General features: G+C 36.8%; 1 protein-coding gene and 1 long non-coding RNA gene across 3 annotated transcripts in view; one reads left to right on the top strand and one right to left on the bottom strand.

Moving 5' to 3' along the window:
• Nucleotides 1-25,950, bottom strand: part of NEGR1 (neuronal growth regulator 1) — a 979,779-nt gene that overhangs the window by 477,720 nt on the left and 476,109 nt on the right. The gene's annotated exons all lie outside the window — the stretch shown is intronic.
• Nucleotides 1-25,950, top strand: part of LOC128640905 (uncharacterized) — a 291,640-nt gene that overhangs the window by 264,681 nt on the left and 1,009 nt on the right. The window lies entirely within an intron of this gene.

The raw sequence follows: 25,950 nt of genomic DNA, 5'->3' as shown, positions 1-25,950 counted from the left end.
TATATGAGGGTCTTTTCCCGTATGTCCATGTAAGTCAATGGGAAAATGGATTTGTGTGGATTTTTTTCAAACACCCGAGATCTCGCAACTTTAATCCTTTGTATTTTAAAGAAAAAATAACAATTCCGAAAAATAAAGATAGTGTTGTGTTTGTATGAGTGTAAGTGTACTTTGTGTAATATTTGTTTTGTGATTCGTGGATGTTTTTTTGTGCGGTATATGTTTACTACTGGGTCTGAGGTGGCGGTAGAAAGTTGAGCGTTAGGTGTATTTTGAGTCGCGGTAAATAAACTCTAAATACCGGAGTGCGTAAAAAACCCGCGTTAGGAGCCTCTAACGCTGGTTTTGACGGCTACCGCCGAACTCTAAATCTAGGCCAAAGTTTCTCTACCTTACTCCAGGGAGGAGAAGTTTGTCTGAAATACCAACACATTTCTACCCCAGGGATATCAAGATTTCCACCTGCCAAAAGTTTCTGCATAACAGCTGGAAACATCTTTACCACAGATAGGGATTACATCCCCTCCACGCTTCCAACATACCTCACATGTTTGAGGTTAAACAAGGTGAGCACATTTAAATCTCACTTTTAATTTTTTGATTGCCCAGTACTGACATACTGCACCATAATTTGGTTTTGTTTTGTTTTCTCCATTCTATGTGCGCTGAATTCTGAAACTCAACTCCATACCTTTTTCCTTCACATTCCATTTGATGATAGTGGAATATTCAGAAACTAGCTGCCATTGAAATATATCAGGAGGAACTAATTAGAGCAAAATAACATTTTGCAACATACACAGCGCAGATCAAGAAACACCCAAGCAACACATATAAATACATATATATATATATATATATATATATATATATATATATATATATATATATATATATATATATATATATATATATATAAAAGTGCAATGGAGCCCTATGCAGTAAAATAGCTGAAAACATGTACATTTTATATCTATGCAATATACATATTTAATAAAGTGTTTAACTATGTATTTACTGTAAATAGTTCAAATTCCAATGTTCTTCACATAGGGAAATATGTTCTAATTATTTTTAATAGTCATATAGACATTTCTATATCTGTATATATCTATACCTATATCTAATCATCTTTTTATATAGGTATTGATATATAGTGTACCAAAAATCATATAGATATAGAAATATGTATTTAAGAATAAATATAAAATTTTCTGCTATATGGAGAACATTGGAATTAAATATTAATATTAAATGACGGGTTATCGCATTTGGTTAACTGCGATCAAGTTTGCCTGAATTGTTGGGTATTAGGTTTTTCCCCTCCCCTATTGACTTCCATGGGGAAATACGTTAACACGGTCATGGTATCCTAACTTCGGCTTTTTGCACGCATCGGGTTAGTGCGCAAAGATTTGTTTTTACTTTTAACTTGCCAAGGTTTAGCATAGTTAGCTTGCGAGCGGAGCAATAAACAGCGCTCCATTCGTAATATAGCTCTAAATTAAATTGTTACATTTAAAAAAAAATAGAGAAAAAAATAGTTTTTTTTAAAATTTGTATCATGCTAGAAATATGTTTCCTGTTTTATTTCAAATAATTAAAAATCTAAATATTTTAGAAGAAATAAAATAAATGTTTACTGCAAAAAAAGAGTACAAAAATACAGTATTTCCTGTATTTCTTCTCAACAATTTATTGTACCTAAAAACCACTGCAATATTGTCTACTTCCAGGTACAACAGCCTTGTATGCTTGAGATGCTTGGAACAATTTGATGGATTCCTCGTTTTTAGGCACATGGGACTTAATTAAGTTTGTGTTTGAAGAAAGACTAAGAGTACTAAAGCAGAGAGTGTTAGAAAAAAAGCCAAATAATGACAAACAGATTACTTTAATATGTCACTGTTTCATCTATAAACTGTGAATCTGTGCAATTTTACAACAGAGATGATTCTGTAAGTTCCATTTTGCTTCCTCAGCACATTTCCGAGCCATCTCTGGTGTTCAGAGGAATTATACCACTTTCTGGTGCTCATTTAACAACTGATGGATGATTCATAAGGGATATTGTTGGAGATTTATAAAAAAAAAGGAATCTTGTTATTTTATTTTATTTTTTATTTTAAAGTAAAAATGTCTTGCCACTGATCCTAACAACAAAGCCTTACTTTACAATATGCATAAGGGGATCTATTAGCTTAGAAAAGAGATTGCACTGAAGTTAAAGGGACATAAAACAAGTTGGGTAAGAGACAAAATATAATAATATGTACTTCAATTACTTTACCTGCAAAGTTATACTGCAGTGCCTTGTCATTAAATTTTTCTTTTAAGTTTCTAAATTGTACAGCTCTAACTCCCCCCACATAATTCATTTTCTGGTTGCATCTATATCCACTATTGATCTGGTAGAATGCAAGACTTTAACAGTCATTATCTGCTGGAGCAAGCCTGGAAGCAAATAAACTGCTGTGAACTCAGTTAAAATACAATGCCTGTGTTTCTGATGCTAAACAGGGGAGGTGGATCAGTCTTCTCCAGAGAGCACAGCTTTGTAAGCAATTTTGCTTATTTTTTAAAAATATTTTAAAATAATTGCCAGTAATTTTTAAACATTTTTTGTATGCAAACTATTTTTTACTTAATTAGCCCTTTAAGGATATGCACAGATCTCAACATGTTTTATGGGACTTTAAACAGACTTGGAATAAAGGGACATTGTAAACTAGAATTTTCTTTGCATGAATGTTTTTTAGATGATCTATCTGGGAGTGTTTTTGTAACAATGTAAAGTTTTGCATATTTTTTAATAATATTGTGCTTATTTTCAGACTCCTAACCCAGCCCTGAAGTATCAGACTGAAGTCTACAGATTCCTGCTTGCTGTTTGTATAATCTGTATTTTCATAAGCAGGGGAGGAAGAAAGCAGAGTGTCTACTCTTCCTGCTTTCCCAGCCCCTTTCACTGGGTGTTCCAGCCTTACATCATCAACAGTGTTAAACTTGGAGATTCTAAATAAGTTTTTAAAAGGTTTTATACTGGATTTTTAGATCAGTATCTGCCCATATTCTTCTTTATAGTAGTGTCTATTATATGCAGTTATATGAAAATTAGTATACATTTTCTCTTTAAGTTGATTTAAAAAACCTCCTGATTGGCTATTCTCAAATAAGATGGTTGTTAAAGGGATATGGAACCCATAATTTTTCTTTCATGGTTCAGATAGAGCATACAATTTTAAACTTTTTACTAGCTTTCTAATTTACTTCTATTATCAAATGTTCTTTGTTCTCTTGATATCTTTTGTTAAAAAGCAGGGAAGTAAGCTTAGGAGCCAGTCTATTTCTAGAGCACTATATGACAGCAGTTGCGTAAGAACGTTATCCATTTGCAGGAGAACCAGGTGGTAGCACTAGGTATCTTTTCAACAACAAATATTATGGGAATGAAGCAAATTTAATAATAAAAGAAAATGTGGGGTTTCATATCCCTTTAAGCTTTCCTTGCATATTCATGGGGCCTGATTCTCTAAAACATTCCACATCTGAAAAGGTCTGTTAGTACTATGAGGACATTCACAGGGTCCAGGATAAGGTATCTTACTAAGGGGCATTCTCTTCATTTCTATATCTCAGGAAGATACAAATGCATTTCATTATAGTCTTCAATAAACTAAGCAGTTTAATTTTTTTTTAAAGTATTAATTAAAAATTGCAACTAAAGTATGCATAAAGAATAAATTGATAATACACCTTTAAATTTGGATTAAACATACACAGCAATATTGAAATTTAAATTATGAAGCAAAATCAGAATTTTAAGTACACAGGAAAACTTAATATCACAGGGACTAAGCTCACTGTCCTTTAACTAGGGATGGGCGAATGTGTAAATTTTCGAATTTCGAATGTAGAACGAATGTTATTACCGAAATTCAAATTCTAAATCCGAATGTCGATAAGAATGAATATTCTTAAAAATTCGAAAATCGAATGTTATTTACAGTTTTCGAATGTCACTTTCGAATTCGAATGTTTATAATTATATCGAATGTCCACATTCGAAATTTCGAATTTAACATTCTATTTAACAAATACTATTCAGAAGTTCAATAGTTCATGTGGTAGGGCGGGAATCTAGTAAATTGATACATAATACTATTACAAACATATAAATTCTAATTTTTCGAATTCGAATATAAATTCAAATTTTTTTTAATTCGAATATTGCATAATTCGAATATTACATTTAAAGAAAAAGCATTAGAAATACTATTACAATCTAAATTCGAATTTTTCGAATTCGAATACACGTATTGCATAATTCGAATATTACATTTAAAGAAAAAGCATTAGAAATACTATTACAATCTACAATCTAAATTCGAATTTTTCGAATTCGAATATTGCATAATTCGAATATTACATTTAAAGAAAAAGCATTAGAAATACTATTACAATCTAAATTCGAATTTTTCGAATTCGAATATTGCATAATTCAAATATTACATTTAAAGAAAAAGCATTAGAAATACTATTACAATCTAAATTCAAATTTTTCAAAAAGAATGTTTTCGAATGTAATCGTAAAATTCGAAACCGAACATTCGAAAATCGAATGTTAGAATGTTATGTAAACATTCGAAATTCGATTCGAACAAACGAATGTGTTAAAATTCGTGCCGTTTTTTGAATGTTGCGAAACATTCGCCCATCCCTACCTTTGACTTCTTCTACAAACTTTAAATCTAAGAACACAATGCAGTTTAATGGAAAAAAAATCCATTTATTCTAAACCCATATGTATAAACAATAAAACCATATCGGGTACACAAAATATGGACTACAAGGGACCAGTTTCTCAGAGATAACCACAGTTTCACAGGATATTCCACAAGTATTTCTAAAGATTAGGAAACTAATAATACATTTGGACAAAAACGGAGAAGGACACAAAAAGCAGAGGCTACTGCAAAAGTTAATAACTGGGGGACAATTTACCAAGGTCTGAATGCAGCTGTTTCCGTGCGAGCCTGCAGTTCTTGTGAACTGCTTGTGCAATGCCGCCCCCTGCAGATTTGCGGCCAATCGTCCGCTAGCAGGGGGTGTCAATCAACCCGATCGTATTCAATTGGGTTGACTTCTGTCCGCAGCCTCTGAGCAGGCAGACAAGTTATGGAGCAGCGGTCTTTAGACCGCTGCTTCATAACTGCTGTTTTCTGTGAGCCTGAAGGCTTGCGCGGAAACAGGGGCATCAAACTCCATACGGAGCTTGATATATCGGGCCCTATGACTGTCTAGTAATGTACCTCTGGATCTGATATCAATATAAAATAAAGGCCTTCTGAACTCTCCAACAATCTCAGGATAGTGTGCCCTGTTCCTATTTTGAAATTAAAATGTTAAAGAGGAACTCCAGTATGTTTTACTTTTAATAGCTATGTGTTAAAGGTAGGGATGGGCGAATATGTTTATATCCGAATTCGAATGTTATAATGAATGTTATTGTAGAAATTCGATTCACATAATAGAATGTTGATAAGAACGAATATTCTTAAAAATTCGATTTTCGAATGTTATTTACAGTTTTCGAATGTCACATTCGAATTCGAATGTCACATTCGAATTCGAATGTCACATTCGAATTCGAATGTTACATTCGAATGTCACATTCGAATTCGAATATTACATTTATAAAACACAATTGTAGACTAGAAACACTATTTCGAATGTCACATTCGAATCGAATATCACATTCAAATCGAATGTCACATTCAAATTCTAATATTACATTTATAAAACACAGTATTAAACTAGAAATACTATTTCGAATTCGAATGTCACATTAGAATCGAATTTCACATTCAAATTTGAATATTACATTTATTAAGCACAGTTGCAAACTAGAAATACTATTTCGAATTCGAATGTGACATTTGAATATTACATTTAAAAAACACAGTATTAGACTAGAAATACTATTTCGAATTCGAATGTGACATTCGAATATTACATTTAAAACACAGTATTAGACTAAAAATACTACTTCAAATTCGAATGTGACATTCGAATTCGAATGTAGCATTCGAATTCGAATATTACATTTAAAACACAGTATTAGACTAGAAATACTACTTCAAATTCGAATGTGACATTCGAATTCGAATATTACATTTCGAAATTGAATGAATTACATAGCTAAACATTCTATTATTCGAACAAATATTTTCGAATTTTATTGAAAAATTCGAAAACGAAAATTCGAAAATAGAACGTTAGAATGTTATATAAACATTTGAAATTCGATTCGAACGAACGAATGTATCAAAATTCGTTTTAAATTTCGAATTTTTAGAAACATTCGCCCATCTCTAGTTAAAGCTTAGGAAGAAATGACCAAAACCAAAACCAAAATGACCAATTTTTATTTCTCAGTTTTATGTGTCATAAATATTTCTTTAACAGTACACATTATTATTATTTTTATCATAATTATTATTATTTGTAATTTGTTTAGAGACTCTCCAGCACTACAGAACAAAAGGTAGACTGGGTTAGATATAATATAGGTACAGTCTTAAAAAGAAGCTTTACGCTAATTCCCATAGACAGTAATATGAAATGCAATTTCTTGGAACCTGTTAATAAAGGATTTTGATTTTTTAAGTAGCAATCATTTACAAAATGGTTGGTATTAACTATTGCTGTCTCAGTTGAGATCCAAGACTTAACTTCTGGGATGTCATATTGTTTTCCTTGTATTTGGGGTAGATGGCAGCGTATTCCAAGGGACAATTTCACCCTGTGTGGCTATGCAGTTGAGTGGTAAGATTAAGTTCCACGTCTGCGGTATTATGGTTATATGTTCCTATGTGAGGCTGTAAGATAAGCTCTCTTATCTGTAGACACTATACATAATTTAACACTTAAAGGGACAGTATACACCCATTTTTATATAACTGCATGTAATAGACACTACTATAAAGAATAAGATGCACAGATACGGATATACAAATCCAGTATAAAACTGTTTAAAAACTTACTTAGAAGCTCTCAGTTTAGCTCTGTTGAAATGGCAGCTGGAAAGCCCACTGTAAGTGGGAATTAAGACACTCCCCCTCCCCCTTTTTTTGCATATGAAAAGACCCTTTACACAAACAGGAGCAAGCTGGAGAAGGTATCTGACGGTATTCTCCTAAAATTTTGGGGCTTGGTTAGGAGTCTGAAAATCAGAGCAATGTTATTAAAATATAAGCAAAACTATAAAAAAAAAATAAAAAAAAAAAAGCTTTATGGGCTATATAAATAGATAATCTACAAAACATTTATGCAAAGAAAAAATGAGTGTAAAATGTCCCTTTAAAGAACTATACAACAGTAAATTTGCATTAGCAACAAATGCATAATTAAAAAATCAATGCAGTAACACTTGGTTTGAAGCAGATTTTTTCTTTTCTTTTTTTTTTTACAAATTTGTTTCCTTTCATTTTCTGACGTCTGTATGACATGGCAGCCATCAACCAATCATAGACTTGAATAAGTACATGCATGTGTGTTCAGTAGGGGCAGGTGCCTAAGAAAGTGTGCACACAAGACTGCAATTTAATGAGCAGCTGTTCTTTTATAATTGTTTATTTTCACTGACTCTTTTACAGACAAAGCCTTCTGTCAGAATCCAACAACTAAACAAACTACTTTTGAAGAGGTGTGAAGTGTGATAAATAAAATATTACACACATTTTCAAAGTGTAAGACACTAAATAAAATATTACACACTGTTTTAAACAGTGCTAAAAACATGTGCATGGTTCTGAGAGAATCTAGTTATGCTCTTTCACCAAAGAAATTAAGATAGGGTCAGGTTACAAGTGGTGCGCTATTTAGAGCTTTCACTTGCACGCAAATACTGCTAGAAGAAAACTGTAAACTTGCATGGATTAGAGTGCATATTACAAGTTGAAAGTAAAATGTTTGCACACAAATGAAAGATGAAGTGTGTTAAAGGGACAATCAAGTCAAAAATAAACGTTCATGATTCAGATAGGGCATGTCATTTTAAACAACTTTCCAATTTACTTTTATTACCAATTTTGCTTTGTTCTCTTGGTATTTTTAGTTGAAAACTAAACCTAGGAGGTTCATATGCTAATTTCTTAGACCTTGAAGATCGCCTCTAATCTGAAAGCATTTTGACAGTTTTTCACCACTAGAGGGCGTTAGTTCATGTGTTTCATATAGATAACATTGAGCTCAGGCACGTGAAGCTCTTAAGAGTGAGCACTGATTGGCTAAAAATGCAAGTCTGTCAAAAGAACTGAAATAAGGGGGCAATTTCCAGAGGCTTAGATACAAGGTAATTACAGAGGTAAAACGTTTATAATTATAACTGTGATGGTTATGCAAAACTGGGGAATGGGTAAGAAAGGGATTATCTACCTTTTTTAACTTAAAGGGACAGTTTACTCAAAAATGTTCTACCCTTTAATTTGTTCCCAATGATCCATTTTACCTGCTGGAGTGTATTAAATTGTTTATAAGTATTTCCATTAACCTTATATTGGCATTTTAAATAGTTTGTTTAGCCTGTGGTATTCCCACCCATCCTGAAAGTATTTGGCCATGAGGCAAAGCTGTATTAACACAGCCAGTAGAAGAAATTACACTCCCAGTGGGTTATAAAAGAGATAAGGTAATAAAATGTTAATTTTCCATTTTCCTCTCCAAGTAATGGTGATTGGTTTATGGACAGATATAAGATAAAGAAGCATGTATATGTACACAATGTGATAAAGTAATAATATCTGATTATACCTACAGATATAAGATAAAGAAGCAGGTATATATACACAATGTGATAAAGTAATGAGATCTGATTATACCTTCAAGCTCAACCCATTTTATTAGGTTGTGGCTTCAAAACACAAAATCAGCTAATTCATATACACAAATAAGCCTTAAAAAACAAATCTCATACATTTTAAACTCTGCAGCTGGTAAAAAAGTAATTGGAAACACATTAAGGGAAACCATTTTTATAGTATACTGTCCCTTTAACGACTATGGATATCTCCCCGTAGATTTTAAAGGAGCATGCAAACTGAAAAAAAAAAAACATCCACTTACCACTCACGTGTTAGACCTACAGCACTAACCTGAAAGTAGTTATGAATATTTTACATTACATGTTCTTTACATGGAAGAAAATGTTATATTTATTTTTCTATAGATATTTATATATATATATATATACTAGTACTAAAGCCCGTGTACACGGGCCATTTTTTGCAGTACAGCGGTCCCACCACTTGCTCTCTCCCCCCTCTCTTTTGCTCTCTCTTCCCCCCTTTCTTTTGCTTTCTCTCCCCCCTCTCTTTTGCTTTCTCTCCCCCCTCTCCTTTGCTCTCTCTCTCTCCCCTCTTTTGCTCTCTCCCTCCTTTCTTTTGCTCTCTCTCCCCCCTCTTTTGTTCTCTCCCCCCTCTTTGGCTCTCCTCCCCCCTCTTTGGCTCTCTCCCCCCCTCTTTGGCTCCCCCCCTCTTTGGCTCTCTCCCCTCTTTTGCTCTCTCTCCTCTTTGGCTCTCTCTCTCCCCCCTCTTTGGCTCTCCCCCCCTTTGGCTCTCTCCCCCCCCCTTTGGCTCTCTCCCCCCCCTTTGGCTCCCCCCCTTTGGCTCCCCCCCCCCCTTTGGCTCTCCCCCCCTTTGGCTTTCTCCCCTCCCCTTTGGCTCTCTCTCCCCCCTCTTTGGCTCTCTCCCCTCTTTTGCTCTCTCTCCTCTTTGGCTCTCTTTCCTCTTTGGCTCTCTCTCTCCCCCCTCTTTGGCTCTCCCCTCCCCTTTTCCCCCCCTCTTTGGCTCTCCCCCCCTCTTTTGCTCTCTCTCTCCCCTCTTTGGCTCTCTCCCCCCTCTTTTGTTCTCTCCCCCCTCTTTGGCTCTCTCCCCCCCTCTTTGGCTCTCCCTCCCCCTCTTTGGCTCTGCCCCCCCCTCTTTGGCTCCCCCCCCCCCTCTTTGGCTCTGCCCCCCCCTCTTTGGCTCTGCCCCCCCCCCCCTCTTTGGCTCTCTCTCCCCCCTCTTTGGCTCTCTCTCCCCCCTCTTTGGCTCTCTCTCCCCCCTCTTTGGCTCTCTCTCCTTTTTGCCTCTTTTTCCTCTTTGGCTCTCCCCCCCCCCTTCTCTTTGGCTCTCCCCCCCTTCTCTTTGGCTCCCCCCCTTCTCTTTGGCTCTCCCCCCCTTCTCTTTGGCTCTCCCCCCCCTTCTCTTTGGCTCCCCCCCTTCTCTTTGGCTCTCCCCCCCTTCTCTTTGGCTCCCCCCCTTCTCTTTGGCTCCCCCCCCTTCTCTTTGGCTCTCTCTCCCCCCTTCTCTTTGGCTCTCCCCCCCTTCTCTTTGGCTCCCCCCCCTTCTCTTTGGCTCTCTCTCCCCCCCTTCTCTTTGGCTCTCTCTCCCCCCTTCTCTTTGGCTCTCTCTCCCCCCTTTGGTTCTCTCTCCCCTCTTTGTCCCTTCTCCCCCCCTCTCCTGCTCCTTCTCCCCCCCCTCTCCTGCTCCCTCTCTGGCTCTGTCTTGAAGTCTTCACATCTCGGGACCCCGTCCGGCCACGCCCCATCGCGGCGGCACCCGCCCTGCCACGCCCATCGCAACGCCCGGCCACGCCCCTATCGCGGCGGCACCCGCCCGGCCACGCCCATCGCGATGCCCGGCCACGCCCCCATCGCAACGCTCCCGTCGGCCACAAACAGCTGTGAGGTCTGGGGAGCGTGTGGCCGCTTCTCACGCAGCACACCTCACAGCTGTTGAGTAGCTCGCGCTCCATATCTCTTGCCACAGGCTGTTTCAATCAGCTTACCTCGCGCTCCCCAGACCTCACAGCTGTTTGTGTACCTCGCGCTCCCTATCTCAAGGCCAAGTGTTTGTCTCTACTGCGCATGACGGCTTCAGACAAACACTTGGCCTTTTATAATATAGGATTGTAAAATCTATATCTATACTTAGAGGAATATCTATTTAAAAATACATAGAACATTTTCCCGTATGTGAAGAACATTGGAATTTAAAATATTTACAGTAAATACACAGTAAAGCACATTAGCAAATATTACACCTATAAACATAAATACACATGTATACACATATATACATATGTATATATGTGTGTATATATCCATTCATTAAAGTACCTTGTTATATACCATATACTTTTTAACCCTTAGGGCCCATGTACTAAACTGTCAGTGAGTTGTTTTGTCTGCTTTTTCACGTTAATATCTGTGCACGGATTAGAAAATCGTATGTAGTAAGCATTCAAGTCTTTAAAAAGATTGCAATTTACAAGTTGCGAGCGAACTTATCCGCAACTCTTTGAGCCGACCCTTTTTGTAGCATAAAACTCCCTGCTTGACATAAATTTCGCAATAAACCATTGTTCCAAAAAAAAAACTATTTTCCCACTGGATACAGTGTGTATTCCTTCCACTGGTTGGTTTAGATGGCCTTTCTGATAAAGAGGTTGTTCAAAATTTCCGCCTTGATCGTCAATCAATAATTAATTTTTATGCAGAAACTGCTGAGAAATGTGACGTCTCTAACAACTTGCAGTCACGTGGGACAAAACTAACATTAAAGTTCTCCAGACAGAATAGCACATTTAAATTTTCGATACTAGAGAGGCATCAAATTGATCAATTTCCCGCCATTGCTCGTGGCGGATTAGACGCAACAATTTTTGGTCTTATTTTTTGTACGAATGGATAGCGGGCATCGCTTCGCTCACTGCGGTAATACCGAGTTTATCCATGTGTCGATCTGTGAGGAAATTGACACTTTAGTACACGGAGCACTAATAATTATTTTTTAAAATATTGTATTAAATAGTGTATATACGAGTGTAAATTATTTTAATTTATTTATGTTGTGTTTAGTACAACTTTTTATTTAGCCCTAACCTTTTATGCAAGGACTTTAGTTGCAGCAATGACTGCAATCATGTTTAACTTCAACCTGTAATACGCACGCCAGTTAGTGCAGGCACAAATATTTCAATATCGCATGGGAGGTAACGTTAGTGCACCACTTGTAATCTAGCCCATAATGAAGTCAATTTGATAACAAAAGTAAATTGTAAAAATTGTAGACTTGTGCATGATCGAAAAATTTGTTTCGGTTCGGATCGATTCGAATTCGGAAAAATTTAAATGAATTTGTTTCGGATTCGTTTCGGATTCATTCGGATTAGAATAAATTCGGCTGGATTTGGTTCGATTCAGTTCGGTTCGGAAATTGGGAATTTTGGTATGTGTTAGGTGGGATATGCTGTGTATTAGACTAGTATTATGTACTGTATACTAGGTGTAACCCATAGCAGAGTGATATAACCTAATATACTAGTGTAATCCATTGCCATCCGAATTTACTGAATAAATCCGAACTAATTCGGATTTATTTGTAGATTCGGCACTATTTTAATTCGAAAATTTGAATCGATCCGAATCTCCGAAATTACCAAATTCGGCTGAATTTCCGAATCGATCCGAAACGTATCGCACATATCTAAAAAATTGTGATTTTTAGATTGCATGCTCTATCTGAACCATGAAAGTTTAATTGTGAAATGAATGTCCCTTTAATAGCAGTAAACTCTCTTCATACTTAACTGGCATGTTGCCTTTCTCTAAATGAGTTTCTCTTATGGAGATAACGCAGTTATATAGCTAAAAATGGAATATTTTATATTATGTTAAATATTCTGGTGATTTTTTAAATTGAGTATAAGATTTTTCTTTTCTTTTTTTAAACTATAGAAACCACTTATGTGTGTGTGATGACGTGGTTGTCACTCTCACAATTTAGTAAGAGTGTTCCAATATTAGCAATTTGGAATATTATTACTATTAAAGGGATATGAAACCCAAAACATTTCTTTTGTGATTCAGACAGAGCATACCATTTGAAAAAAGTTTCCAACTTATTTTGATCTATTATCAAATTTGCTTTATTCTCATGATATTCTGTGTTGAAGAGATGGTAAGTGTCTGGAGCACTGCATGGTAGAAAATAGTGCTGCCGTCTAGTTCTCTTGCAAATATATATAACATTCTTGCAAAACTGCTGCCATATAGAGCTCCAGAAGATACTAAAAGAACAAAAATCATAACAGAACTAAATTAGAAAGTTGTTTAAAATCAGAAACATTTTGGGTTTCGTGCCCCTTTAGAGAACTGTTTATGTGCGCACATTTATAAACATTTTTATGTTAAAAGCATACTGTTTACATTTGTTTTTAATGTTTTGTAATATTTGTGGAAGCGAAATTTCAACTCTAAAAATAATGTCAACCGGTCTGTAAAATATCACAAACATTTTTTTAATGTTTAAATAAACATTAGAGATGTGCTTTAGTTTCATTACAAATGCAAATTCATAACAAAAATCTTATATTTGTTTCATTTTCATATCAAAATAAATGCACCAATGAAATTTGTTAGTATTCATTTGTTTTCTTTAAATTACCTTTAAGAGCTTAAATACTTACCTTTAGAGAGCTGGAGAGCCATGCTAACCCGCCTCTCTTCTTCACAGAGCCCTGGCCGCACTAATAAAAGTTTAGAGCACTGGGTCCCAGGCCTGCACTAATGAAAAGGTATTTTAGTGCAGGCCCTGGCAGCCACCACAGCCGGTGCTCTGTGAAGAAGAAAAGTGGGTGGCATGGATCTCCAGTTTGCAAACGTTAAAGGGACATTAAACACTAAACAAATGCTAAATAGAATGATGCATTCAAAGAAAAGATTAATCCAAGAATAACAAGTAGATGATTTTTTTTTCTTAAGTTTCATTAGCTGTTTGAATAGTGACAAAATAAGTGTTAAGTTTTAATGTCTATAAAACAATTGGAGCTGCCATGTTGTAACTTAGGTTACCTTCTCTGCTGTGGCCAATTAGTGACAGTTATAAATAGGTCACTAGAGTGTGCAGCCTATGGCTGTGTGGAATATAACAGTGTTCTGCACTTCCATTTTTAACAGGAACTGAAAAGCTCACAATTTCAGAATGGAATTACAGGAAAAGAGGACAAAATAAATAGTGAAAGTATATTGCAGACCTTTTTTATATATATATATATATATATATATATATATATATATATATATGATTTACCATCTCAAAGTGTTTAATGTCCCTTTAAGTATAAGCTAAAGGTGAACTTTTTCATCTGTAGCTTTGGAACATTTACATTTCTTTAACGAAAATGAATGTAAATGTTCTACAAATATTCAGAATTTGTTTCATTTAAAATAAAATGAATACCGAATAGAGTGACCAATAAATATCAGGGAAACAAATTTCCCCAAATATTCATTACAAAAGATTCGGACAAACCATATTTTTCATGGGCTACACAAGTCTAAAAAGCATTCATTAAAGTACACCTAAAATTACACACACCTAAAGCTTTTCTCCTACATAGCACAATTGAACTACATTCATGAAAACAGTCTCGCTTTCAGTCATGTGACTGTGTGAATATGAAATACAAATGAGAAAGGAAAAACCATCTATTGTTCACAAAACCTAAAAATACCTATAACAAAGTATAAACCATTTCAGTTACAGTCCAGCAGCTGCAATTACCCAGGGCACTATGCCCATACGTTCAGATGTAGCTAAAATCTTTAGTATCCTCTTCAAAATGTCAGAATAGCACTGCCAAACGAATGTCACGGCACTAAATTCTGTTTGCAACCAAGAGTTTGTCCTTTTGCAGTGAATGTATAAAGATACTGTAGAAATGTACAGTTGTGTTTACATGCTGTGTTACTAAGAATATCTGTAAATATCTGCTCATATTGTCACTGTAAATAAAATATTTCTCTGTTTTGGTTGAGTTTGCCACTAAGCCAGAATTAAACCAGTTTCATAGATTTTTATTTTAAAAAAGGGACATTAGACACAGTGGTTATTTAATATATTCCTATCCAAAGGAGTGGTAATTCTTTTGGATACAGCCCTGTTCAGGTTTGTTGAACAGAGTTACTAACATGAAGAGCTTAGTGGCAAACTCAACCAAAACAGAGAAATATTTTATTTACCTATCTATTGAAATATATATATATATATATATATATATATATATATATATATATATATATATATATATATATATATATATATATGTGTGTGTCTTCAGATTCTTTGGAATCTCTTAAAGGGACATCACACTGCTGGGTTCAACTACAATAGCACTTGTACAACTCATTGCTTTTCCTTCTGTGCCTGCAGCTCTCCGTTCTTTCATTTTAAACTGTTACAGGTGCCAGTTGGTTAAGCTTCACCTCTTTACACTGGGTGCCGCCATCTTGTGACAATCAGGAATAATAGCAGCTAATAATAGCAGCTCCCACTTGACATTCTGCACACTAAACCTAAGTGCGTGATATGGCTTATGAAAAAGTCAACAGTCACTGATCTGAGAATCCTCACCACTTCTTTAACATAGGTGTGAGATCATGGCGCTTAGTGTTAATATGCAGAGCTTCAGTAACCAGAAATTATAAGGGGTTAAAATAAGAGAACAACAAATAAAAGCTGCAGACATGGTAGATAAAAACCTTGGTGCTATTATAATTGTGGTCATCAAATGAAGTCAACTGCGTCTAGTGGGGCATACAAGCTCACTATTAAAGATCACCTAACAGGATCTAAAGAGAAGGAAAGTACCGCTGGATGAGAATAGGAGCACCAACAAGGCTAAAAGTATGCTATCAGGAACTGATACTATATACATAATTTAAAAAAGCATTTAATATAAATATAGATAAAAAGCCTTAATAGATCAAGTACCATAAAAAACTATTTAAACAACAAGTTAAACAACAAATATGAACATAACCCACTGTGGGGAAAAAATATCAGTTGGTGACAGTTCAAATGGGTATCAAAACTCAAATGAAAATAAAGTCTATACAGTCCGTGAGATAGTCCTCAAAAGAGTTCCGTAATTAGGTCCTTGAAAAAAGTGAAAAAAAGTTGAAAAAAATATATAACGTGTACAAGAGAAAAACAGGGAAAATATAAAAAAAGTTTGTAGAAGCAGCAGTGTACATCTGGCGATCCAATAACAAGAGGCATGTATTTGCAGCCACCAATTAGCAGCTAGCTAAGAGGCTAGTTTTGTTGCTAAAGAAGTCCTATGTGAGCAGTTGCAATGACTTTTTAGAGCTTTATACTTTGGTTGGTTAACACTTTCAGCGTTTTTGTAGTTATCGCTCAAGGACATTGCTAAACCTTGAATTCTTAATACAAGTGCTAAATTATGCCTTTTGCTTGTCATTGAAAGTATAGGGAGCAGAATTTATTGTTCTCTTGAAAAAGTAAACAACAGACTTGTAATACGGTAAAAGTATTGCAATCTCCATATTGTGTTTTATGTTTGTGTTCAACTTGTAATCAAATGTTTTGCAATTCAGTACTGAGTGAACACCAATCATTAGAGCAGGTGCTGTCAATCATCCAGATGGGGCTAGTCTGGGTGATTTTAAACTACCAGCTCAGAGCTGACAAAGAAACAGCGATTTGATTACTGTTGCTTCTTAACAATTGGCTGCATATTCTCACATGTGAGCCTGCACTGAAGGAGCTCCAAAGTAGCATAGACAGCTTGACAAAAGGAGGCCCATGGTATGGTAGAAAAACATGTCTATAATATCCCTTTAAGTTGACAGAGGGCAACCTCAACTTGCATATTTGCATATATTCTGCATATTTTTATGTTAGCTTCTTTTTGCATATTTGGGTGGAAGAAAACTGTTTGGAATGGATCCAGAAGGGATCAGGGATGGGAGCTATCAGGTGGGAGGCTAATCTCTACACTGCATAAACAATTAACTTTCCAAGCTAATTGATTAACCCCTTCACTGCCAGAAATGTCATATAAAATGCACAGCTGCAATAAGCGGAATTCTTTTTTTTTTTTTATTGAGGTCCATTTTCAGGCAAACATACAGGAAATGACAGAACAATATACAGAGAAAGATAACTTCAAAGTACATATCCATTATGAGTCCAGACAGAGATACAGTGTATAGTTACATTACATGAGATAGGAACCTATTTATTAAAGGTCTTGCGGACCTAATCCGACAGTGCGGATCAGGTCCGCAAGACCTCGCTGAATGTGGAGAGCAATACGCTCTCCACATTTAACATTGCACCAGCAGCTCACAAGAGCTCACAAGAGCTGTTGGTACAACGCCGCCCCCTGCTGACTCGCGGCCAATCGGCTGCCAGCAGGGAGGTGTCAATTGATTTCCGGCGATTCCTGTCCGCCTCATCAGAGCAGCTTGACAAATGGGCCCCATAGTGTAAATTTAGAAGATACATCTTTTGCCATTAAAACTATATACCCGCTGAATTGGTTTAAGAGGCCACTCTTGGACCCCACAACAATGTACCATATGTACAGCTATAGCAGGTAGTCTCAGATGTGAGGAGACCACTTTTGGATCTCGAATGAGGAACCTCATTTTACTTTAGTTGCGAAATAACATTTCAAAGAATGTAAAACTATAGGAGCATGAATACACATAAGAGGAACATTTGTATTGATTAGGACTAACTCATAGGAAAATCCCATCTTTAGGTGGGGTGAAATGAGTAGTTCCAGAGAACTTGGGAAAAAAGAAGAGACCCAATTTAGCACAAATTTATCAGTAATCAGAGTTATTAAGGGGCACCTGTGTATTGCATATACGCTAGAGGGGGTCTAAAACAATATAACAACTCTAAACAGCAGAGTAAGTTTCAACAGTAATAACAATATTAATCTCACATGTGTCACATCAAAGTAAGGGATATAAATACATAGCTCCTAGGCATATAAAGAACTATAAACCCTTAAAGAGTAGTGGTTTAACTATTCTGATAAAATCTCTAGCCCTATTATTTAGTGAGTCTAAGACATATATGGTAAATACCAATCCCAAGTATATTGATACTCTCACAGGCCCATTTATCAAGCTCCGTATGGAGCTTGAAGGGCCGTGTTTCTGGCAAGTCTTCAGACTCGCCAGAAACACAACTTATGAAGCAGCGGTCTAAAGACCGCTGCTCCATAACCCTGTCCGCCTGCTCTGAACAGGCGGACAGGAATCGCCGGACATCAACCCGATCGAATACGATCGGGTTGATTGACAGCTCCCTGCTGGCGGCCGATTGGCCGCGAGTCAGCAGGGGGCGGCGTTGCACCAGCAGCTCTTATGAGCTGCTGGTGCAATGTTAAATGCGGAGAGCGTATTGCTCTCCGCATTTAACGAGGTCTTGCGGACCTGATCCGCAGTGTCGGATCAGGTCCGCAAGCCCTTTGATAAATGGGCCTGTAAGTATAAGTAATATAAGTTTGAGTATGCAGCAGTTTTCTTAACCCAGTGTAGACGCGCAACCTCGGCCGCTGGTGGCACTTGACTATAGTGTAAATAGAATTAGGGTAAGCATTAGATGAGCACAGATAGAATGTTATAAACTGAAATGTAGTGAACTGGCCCCAATTTCTTTAACTTATGTGATATATCATCCTTATTGACTACTAAACCAACGATAAGGTTGCAGCTGCTTAGCCTTTGTGTTAATGCTGTAGAGATAACACAATATATGTAGGATCAATACTACCTTAATACTATATTCGGGGTATGGTACCCACAAACTAACGAATTGTTATTGAACCCTACAAGTGTAAAGGTGTGTATAAACAGAAACTATCCAGTTATATTCATAGCATAGCAGTGTAATAAATGATCATAAATGGTATCTAGTCCTGCAGGCATGGCTGTGTGGTCTAGTATAAGCCCAGGTTGTATAAAACAATGCAAGGAATATAAAACTAGAGGAGCAAGAGAACTGTACATCATCATTAAAGAGAACAAGATCAACACCATAAGAAATCAATTGTTCCAGAAAATAATTAGGTGGAGAACACCAAACCAGAACGTTTTTGACAGTTATTAAGTTGTTAAGGGGCATTTTGAGTATTGCATACACCTTAGATAGATCTAGTACAGTAAGCTTTCAAGGCAGTAATAAAGCTGATAACATTAGCAGATACTATCAAAATGCATGACATAGGTTTTCTATACATTTCACTGGATTTTGTTGGTAATAAAAGACGTCTTGTCCCCTAAAATTAATTATTCTACGTAAGGGATTCATGTATTGGATGTTCTCCACATGACAGTGACAATACATTATTAGCTTACGGTATTACTTGCAGTTGGTTAGTCAAAGAGAAAGCATACAATACTAGATACACATTATGGAACTTTCCAAATAACTATAAAAACAAGCAATGTTAGTGCAGTGTATCACTAAAAAGCAACAGGTTTGTCCAGATCATGCTTGGGGATAAGATTATGTTAAACAGTATGCTCTAAATACAATCTTTAAATTGGCTATCAAATCATTATTTAAGTTGTCAGTTAATGTTAACGCCAAGCTGGGTAACAGAAAATAATGTTCTTAGTAAAATATATGGGAATGTGTAGGCTTCAAGTCACATTTAAAAAAAAAAAAAGAAGAAACTAAACTACTGGAATTTAGCCAATATCCAACTTATGGGTCGTAAGTGCCGAGAGGAGGATCTGCCTCGAACCGTGGATCTGGCATACATTTTCTCCGTAGGCAGCAACAAAATGGTACAGGTTAGCCATGGGGCAGTCATCCCGATGCGTATTATGAGATGTATCTGTGGAGGGAAAGACTCTGGTGCGGCTGTACTCACTGTGTCCAAAAATATGTTCAGCAGCAGGGATATCTGCACCTTATTGTGGGTTTTTACATGTTGTCTTCTTGTAGCGCAGCTCTGTAAAAGATAGCATGCAGGAAGACTGGCTGCCCTGCTTTCTCTTTAGAGAGTGTCTCTGAGATAGTGTGGGGGTAATCGCAATTAGTTGTCTTGTAACTTTTGGAATAAAGTATGGTTCCCCTGTGACCTACCCTTGTGCAGAGTTAGTTGCGGGTTGCTTGTAAGCTTCGTTGTTCAGCATACGCTTTGTGTTCTTGGAATCATCGGTGGCCCACATCAAGTTGTGTGCCTCGCTTGCAGTGTCCAGAGTCCCGCTCTGGAGTAAATGAACATGTTCCAACCCACATGGGGCTGCATCAACTGGTTTTCTCTGTTCCTTTACTGGGGTGTTAAGATGCAGTGAATCAAAGGTGGTTTGCAGGGTATCTCTTCTAGCAGGTAATAAGCAGACTCCATACCAATTGTAGGTCAGACAGATATTGCGCGAGTATTCAGCAGTAACTGCTGCGTAACGACAAGGCCGGAGGGCACCTCGCCGGGGGAGTTGAAGTAAAGGTAGCAGCCTCAGATGTTGTACCGGGCTCTGATGCCAACAGCTATTTCCTAAATATTAGGCTAATTAGATGCAGGCTGTTTAGCGGTTCGTAGATCAGGCTGTACGGTGCAAAAATGAGCCAGCTAAGGTACCATGTTATGCAAAAACAATTGAAATGCTAGAGCAGCATGCAGATATGCGACTAGTCATGGCCGCTGCCCGGAAGTTCCCCAAATAAGTGGCATTCTAATTGCCGTGAAACAATGGCAAAGCCATGCATGTCTGCTATTTCTGAACAAATGCAGTAGTTGTGTATAAATAATTTCAGTGTGAAACACAAAGTTTGTGAAAAAGTTAACAATTTTTTTATATGAGCGGTCAAATAGTGGCATCAAATATACCAAAATCGGCTTAGCTCAATACCTTGGGTTATCTACTTTAAAAACCTAAATATAGTTTTCATAGATAAATCAAAAAAATCAAAAGCTCCATTTCTGTTTAATCAGAATGATAACACAAATGCTAAAAATTCTCTGGTACTTTGGGCAAGTTTTACTCTGAAAATCCCAGTAAAAAAGGGGTTAAATGTTACATTTCAAATGTTGATTCTCATAGCTTTCAAAGTAGTATAGTACATCTTTGCAAGAATTTTGTGTGTAAATACATTTAGGTGTCATTTTAATTTACTGCATATATAGGAATAAATATTAGGACAATTTTGCAAGAGCTGTTATAATTGAATGTATTATAACATATTAATTAGTTTTCCAAGTGAATTTTTAATTACTTGCATACATTTTAATATTTTTGTGGCATATTGTTTACATATTTCACAGGTCTTTTTCATGCATAGTAATCTTATGCATCTTATGCATGAACAAATATCATGAATAATATATAGATGAATAAAGTTAATTAGAATTATTATTAAATTAGTTCTTTAATAGCTTCTAGTTACATTTATATTTTTTGTATAAACAAATCATGTTACTAAATTATTTAATACAATATCAAAGCACTTCATTTGTTCACATTTGTTTTTATATGTCATGTTACTATATTAGTATACACTAACCTGTAAAGAAGATGAGAAAGTAGGATTTTGCACAACCGTTATTTAGCAGGGTATTATAAAGAAATATGTTTGCCATTATCCTCTATTTGTTGTCACTCTTAATCTTGGAAAATAACTTTGTGCTAAATTGTGTATCTAAGTCTGTCACTGGAAAAACAAGGAATGGACCAACTACAATTAAACTAGATTCTAGGCTTCTATCTTTGCAGTTTATTTTACTTTTATAAGGATTAAACGGGACATGAAATTAATGTATTAATGTGAATGGATTGATTCTACTCAAGAGCAAACTGCCTTTTTAGCAACAACAAACCTTACTGGACAACAATTCAGTGCTGTCTAAAAGGAGACAATATAAAAACAAATACAAAAGTATTTTAAGGATTAATTTATTTTTGTTTATTTTAGAAGAAAAAATGGTTACATGTAATTAATGTGAATATACTATTGTATATATAGGATTTGATTTAGTCCCTTTTCATTATAATATAATACAAACATTTAGGGCCAGATTATAAATGGAGTACAAAATATCGCTTTTGCTAAAGCGATATTTGCGCTCCAATTTGTAATACCAGCGCATGCAAATGTGCACAGAAGCATTGCGCTCACGAGAGCATACTTCCATAGGCTCCAATGGGAGCCTCATTCTGATGCTGGCAGAGACTATGGCCTCTAGTTATCAAGCTGTCTACTTACCTGCATTCGCCGGCCCAATACGCTCGCCTAAGCTCGCCTTACATCACAGCCGCGGACCTGAATACGTTCGCCAAAGTTATCAAGAAAGCTGTCAAGAAGCCGCGCACTAAGTATGGTGCGATGAGCAGCGGACTGTTGTTAACTGACAGTCATCGATCTCGCTGCTCATCATCGGCTTCTTCGCAGCTTTCTTGCTAGCCTGTCACTAAGCACCCACACTATACTATACTGATTTACCCCCTAAACCGCCGCTACCCGGAGCCCCCCACACCTAAATAAAGTTATTACCCCCTAAACCACCTCTCCTGGACCCCGCTGCAACTATAATAAATATATTAACCCCTAAAGCACTGCTCCCGGACCCCGCCGCCACCGACATTCTACCTATTAACGCCTAATCTGCCGCCCCCTATCCCGCTGCCACCTACATAAAGTTATTAACCCCTATCCTGCCAATCCCGGACCCCGCTGCAAATAAATTAATTGTTGAACCCCTAAACTGCCGCACCCGGACCCCTCCGCCACCTACATTACATTTATTAACCCCTATCCTGCCCCCCTACACCGCCGCCACCTACAGTACATTGATTAACCCCTAATCTTCCCCCCTACACCGCCGCCAATATATTAAATAAATTAACCCCAAAACAAAAGTCTAACTCTAGCACCCCCTAACAAATATTATTTAAATTAATCTAAATAAATATTCCTATCATTAAATAAATGAATGCTATTTAAAACTAAATACTTACCAATAAAGTAAACCCTAAGATAGCTACAATATAATTAATAATAACATTGTAGCTATTTTAGGGTTTATTTTAATTTTACAGGCAACTTTGTATTTATTTTAACTAGGTACAATAGCTATTAAATAGTTAATAACTATTTAATAGCTACCTAGTTAAAATAATTACAAAATTACCTGTAAAATTCACCTAACACTACACTATCAATAAATTAATTAAATAAATTAACTACAATGATCTAAAATAAAATACAATTAAATAAACTAAACTATATTAAAAAAAAAACACTAAATTACAAAAAAAAATTATTACAAGTAGTTTAATCTAATTACACCTAATCTAAGCCCCCTAATAAAATAAAAAAGCCCCCCAAAATAATAAAATTCCCTACCCTAAACTAAATTACAAAAGTAATCAGCTCTTTTACCAGCCCTTAAAAGGGCATTTTGTGAGGCATTGCCCCAAAGTAATCATCTCTTTTAACTGTAAAAAAAAACAATACAATACCCCCCAACATTACAACCCACCAACCACACACCCCTACTCTAAAATCCACCCAATCCCCCTTAAATAAACCTAACACTACCCCATTGAAGGTCACCCTACCTTGAGCCGTGTTCACCCAGCCGGGCACCACTGGTCATCCAATGCGGCAGAAGAGGACATCCGGACTGGCAAAAGTCTTCATCTGATCGGGGCAGAAGAGGTCCTCCATCCGGCAGAAATCTTCATCCAAGCGGCATCTTCTATCTTCATCCTTGCGGCGATGGGTGGCTCCATCTTGAAGACCTCCGGCGCGGAACATCCTCCTTGGCCGACGACTACCCAACGGATGACTGGTCCTTTAAATGATGTCATCCAAGATGGCATCCCTCGAATTCCAATTGGCTGATAGGATTCTATCAGCCAATCGGAATTTAGGTAGGAAAAAAACGATTGGCTGATGTAATCAGCCAATCGGATTGAAGTTCAATCCGATTGGCTGATTGGATCAGCCAATAGAATTGACCTTGCATTCTATTGGCTGATCCAATAATATTTAAGATAGGGGGGTGTTAGGGTTAGGGTTAGACTTAGGTTTTGGGGTTAATTCATTTAATATAGTAGCGGCGGTGTAAGGGGGGTAGATTAGGGGTTAATCAATGTACTGTAGGTGGCGGCGGTGTAGGGGGGCAGGATAGGGGTTAATAAATGTAATGTAGGTGGCGGAGGGCTCCAGGTGCGGCGGTTTAGGGGTTAAACAATTAATTTATTTGCGGTGTGGTCCGGGATCGTCAGGATAGGAGTTAATAACTTTATGTTGGTGGCGGCGGTAAAGGAGGCGGCAGATTAGGGGTTTGTAGGTATAATGTAGCTGCTGTCTCCCATTGATTCCTAATGCATCTGCCGCCTCTAGGGCGGCGGATTGAAAACCAGGTACAAAAGTAGTCAGATTGTGCCCAAACTTGCGTTCGGAACATCTGTAGTGACGTAACCATCGATCTGTGTCGGACTAAGTCCGGCGGATCGTATGTTACGTCACTAAATTCTACTTTTGCCGGGCTGTAGGGCTTAATAACTATGGCGAATTAGCCTTGCCACAAATACGCTGCGGAATTCCAGCGTATTTGCGTTTGACGGCTTGATAACTAGAGGCCTATAAGTATAGATATATATTTTACCAAAAAATCATCACATATAAAAAATATTCATATTTTCATATTAGGTTAGTGCACTTCAGAAAATGTGAATTTTTTTTTTCACGTTTCTTGCTCCATTGACTTCTATAACCATATGTATTCTAACTTTGGCTTTTAGCACACATCAGCTTAGCAATTGTGCAAAATATTTTTACTTTCAATTTGTAATACATGTGATATCTGACATGCACAAAAAGCTTACTTCTAGCTCAGTTAAGGCGTGCGTGCGCGCGCGCGCGTGCGTGCGTGCGTGTGTGTGTGCGTGCGTGTGTGTGTGTCAACATTTTAAAATAGGGGGAGGTAAAAAGTGAGTTTCAAATCCTCCACTACGCATAAAATAGAGAAAATAACTCATTGTGAAGCTCATTAACAAATCTAGACAAACCAGAAGGCTTGTTTTTCCCACAGAAAATCTCTGCAATACATTATTTACAATGCAGCAAAGGATTCTGGGTAAGAGATGCAAATTAGGTTCACAATGACACACCTTTTTACTTCAGCCTGCTTTTCAGCAGATTCCCTTAACGCCAAGTATCGCCTAAACATAGGTAGGCTCACATGCTAATTGCTAAGCCTTTGAGGGCTGCCTCTTATCACATTCTTTTTAAATCTCTTTTCAACACAAAGAGACAGAAAGTACAGGTGGGCCATATAGATAACACTGTGTTCAGGCACAGGGGGTTATTTAAGATCTAGCACAAAACAATGCTAAATTTAAGACAATAGATAATAAACAGTCACAGTCATGTGATCAGGGGGCTGGAAGAAGGTTCCTAGATACAAGGTAATCACAAAGATAAAAAGTACATTAATATAACTGTGTTGGTTATGCAAAACTGGGGAATGAGTAATAAAGGGATTATCTATCTTTTAAAACAATAACAATTGTATGGTTGACTGTCCCTTTAACGCCAAGTATCGCTGTTCACACAGCTTATAGACTTAGCTAGGGTTAAAGCAGTGACAACAACTGAGAAACAGTCTGTCCTGGGATTGTTTTGAATCACTGCTGTAACCCTGGCTAAGTCTATAAGCTGTGTGAACAGCGATACTTGGCGTTAAGGGAATCTGCTGAAGTAAAAAGGTGTGTCATTGTGAACCTAATTTGCATCTCTTACCCAGAATCCTTTGCTGCATTGTAAATAATGTATTCCAGAGGTTTTCTGTGGGAAAAACAAGCCTTCTGGCTTGTCTAGATTTGTTAATGAGCTTCACTCTCTCTCTCTCTCTCTCTCTCTCTCTCTGTATATATATATATATATATATATATATATATATATACTGTATACATATACATATATATATATATATATATATATATATATATATATATATATATATATATATATATATATATATATATATGAAACATGGAAATGGACTGCACTCTCACATCTGACTGGGTACACATCCCATGAACCTGTAAAACTCACAGTCCTGGGT

This window comes from Bombina bombina, chromosome 10 (assembly GCF_027579735.1).
Source record: "Bombina bombina isolate aBomBom1 chromosome 10, aBomBom1.pri, whole genome shotgun sequence".
Classification (NCBI taxonomy): Eukaryota; Metazoa; Chordata; class Amphibia; order Anura; family Bombinatoridae; genus Bombina; species Bombina bombina.
This window is presented reverse-complemented; position numbering and strand designations above follow the sequence as displayed.